Below are 2,744 nucleotides of genomic sequence, written 5' to 3'. Positions count from 1 at the left end.
GAAACCCCACTGAAGAGAAACTTCTTCCCATCTGTCTTCATTCATTCACTCATTTATAGCAGTATGAACTCATGTCTTCCTATTAGTGAATGAATCTTTTGTTGTTTATTCATTATTATAATATTTTATTCTATTTTTACTGTTCATTAAATTTAGGTAGTCTGGGTTTTCTCATAATATTGCAGTTAGGATGGCCTTCTAGCATCTGTCTTCTTTCAAGATGCCTCGTCACTATTGGTATGCTGCACTAGCAGCTGCTGTTGCCGTCCAGCTTCCTGAAGGTATCTATGGGCTTTCAAATTAGTCAGGGTATTATGAGGGTCTATGAGGCTGATAGTTCTCCACTCCACGCTGCTGGAGTGCCCAGGAAAGGTCTGTCAGTTAGGAAGTCAACTCACTCTGGCACGCAACATAATAGGAAAAACAATCTTTTTCTTTTCAGATTGGATGTGTGATTTAATACTGAACATGATTTGGTAGGGTACAAGAGAGCACAGTGGAGGCCCTCAGGAATGCAGGGCTCTTCACTTGTCCAGGAGACCACAATGGGGATATATCTTCAAATTCATTGGCAATAGACTTGGAGAAGCCCCACTTCTTTGAGACGTGGATCTTCTGGCATCCAGGGAACTAGAACTTGGATCTACACAAAGCCTCAAGCACATGTTCCTTATTCTGCAGTTTGGTGTGGATGGACATGTCACCTGGCCAATGTGACACTGTGCCCTGGGGCTTCCCAAAGGCACCACACATACCTGTCTGGAGCCTGTCAGTCTCAGCACAGGACAACATCGTGTTGATTTGGATGGCATGGAAAGGGTGGAGCCTCACTCGAATATGAAAGTCATCCTTGGCACAACTCCATGTGCCAAGTACCATGTATCTGTTGGCACAAATATGGGCAGCCTCCAGTGCTTCAGAAGACAGTTGTCCATATTCATCTGACACCATGTGGCCACAAGGTGTCAATTCATCAACTTTTGCCTTCTTCCCCAAGTCAAAGATCCGGATCTTAGCATCAGGGACACCCCGGCAGAAGTGGGACTTCAGTTACAGCTTGTTCTTACAATACTGGTAACACTGGGTGGGTGGGGGTGCATGACGGTAGGAATGTCTGTGTCACATGGGAGGAAAAGAGACAGGAAAAACATTCTTGAAGAGGAGTGCTTGTGATAAATCCTTGTTTAACATTAACAGTTATTCAACACCATGTAATTCCTCCCCCGGTTCCCTTAGAGAGAGTTGAATTCCTCTCATGTTTCACCCTTACCATGTTTGAACTCTAACACCTACATAAGCCTGGATGGCACCCTCTTTACTCTGCTTGAGCTTTGATACCTCATACAAGATCTCTGCCCCCTCTCATTCTTCTGGAAGATGCAACTTAACTTCCAGTTCAACCTCGTGGTCTAGCCTTTCATTATCTTTGCTGCCCAAGCAGCTGCTTACCTCCCTCAGTTCTACTTCTTGGCTTCTGTACTGAATTATTTAGGCAGGCAAATGGAAATGCTAGTAGCTGCATTTTACTTTGTGTTTGATATCTTTTAACTCATTTTAATAGAAAATTCATGAAAAGTTTCACTTTAAGACATGAATTTGTAGGCATAAGGTATTGCTTAATTCAAACAGTGATTTTGTACCTCCCCATATCTTGTTGCAATCCTTGTTCTAAGAATCTCCTGTCTCAAAGTTGTGTAAATGCTGCTCCCCAATTGTCTCCTGATATGCCCATGAAAAGCTTATAATCATCTGCTGGGCAGGGGAGAGAATAGGGCTGCACTTTCTGTCAGCTAGTGAGAAGAATGAGGAATGAGAAGAGGAAGTCGGGGATTGAGCCATGGGAGATGTTCTGGAGATGTTCAGGAGACATCAAAAAGAGTAGCTGGAGCAAGGAAGGTACAAAGCGCAAGTATCTCTGGGATGTATGTTGGGAGGAAATCAGATAGTTAAGAGGATTAAGAATAGAGCAATAACTGCTCAGCTATCTGCTGTGAAGCTTGTTAATATAATATAATAGTCTCAATTATTTGTGTGACAGCTGGATTAAGAAAGTAGCGTGCTTAAGAGGGAAACTGAGAAACACATAGTTTTATAAAAATAAAAATAGCATGAATTTGTGTTACTTTTACTTTTTCATATGAAAGGCATGTCTTGGTATTAGTTTTAGGCTTTGTGTAATTCTTTAATGTTAACAATTTTTAATTATATCTTTCTATATGACCCATTTCTTTCTTCATTTTTATATGTAATTATAATATAAAAGCACAATTGCAAAAGATATATTCTGTTCCTTATTTATTTATATTTTGTTTCTTCTGCTAGCAGTGCTTAAAATAGTGCTTTTTTGTTTCCCCATTCCCCCTTTCACTTTAGCATGTCATCATCACAGAACATATTATTTTCATTATTGTTTTACCTTTGTTTCTGCACTTCATATGGTAAATAGTTATGGTCCTCCAGCTACAAGAGCTGTAGAAATGTATCTTCTTACACCAGTGCTCTCTACTCATTTCCTTTCTGAGCTTTTGCACTGCCTCATAGTTTCTAGTGTGCATTCTTTACTCTGCAACCATACTTTCTTTAGTGGTTTTACCTTAGTTCTCTATTAAAATGGATTCAGCAGCCAAAAAAAAAAAAAAAAAAAAAATCCTTGCTGGGTTGAAGTTTATCTTCTACTAAGGTTATTTATTTATTAAAAAAATCATTCATAGAAATGAAATCTTTTTAATTTTGAAGTGCTTGAG

General features: G+C 39.5%; 1 pseudogene; it reads right to left on the bottom strand.

Annotated features, from left to right (window-relative positions):
• Window positions 1–456: 456 nt before the first annotated feature.
• On the bottom strand, window positions 457–1,648 carry LOC110557595 (large ribosomal subunit protein uL16-like; annotated as a pseudogene).
• Window positions 1,649–2,744: the final 1,096 nt, after the last annotated feature.

The sequence above is a fragment of the Meriones unguiculatus genome, chromosome 8 (assembly GCF_030254825.1).
Source record: "Meriones unguiculatus strain TT.TT164.6M chromosome 8, Bangor_MerUng_6.1, whole genome shotgun sequence".
In the NCBI taxonomy this organism is placed as follows: domain Eukaryota; kingdom Metazoa; phylum Chordata; class Mammalia; order Rodentia; family Muridae; genus Meriones; species Meriones unguiculatus.
Note: the sequence above shows the minus strand (reverse complement) of the source record. Positions and strands in the feature narration are given on the sequence as shown.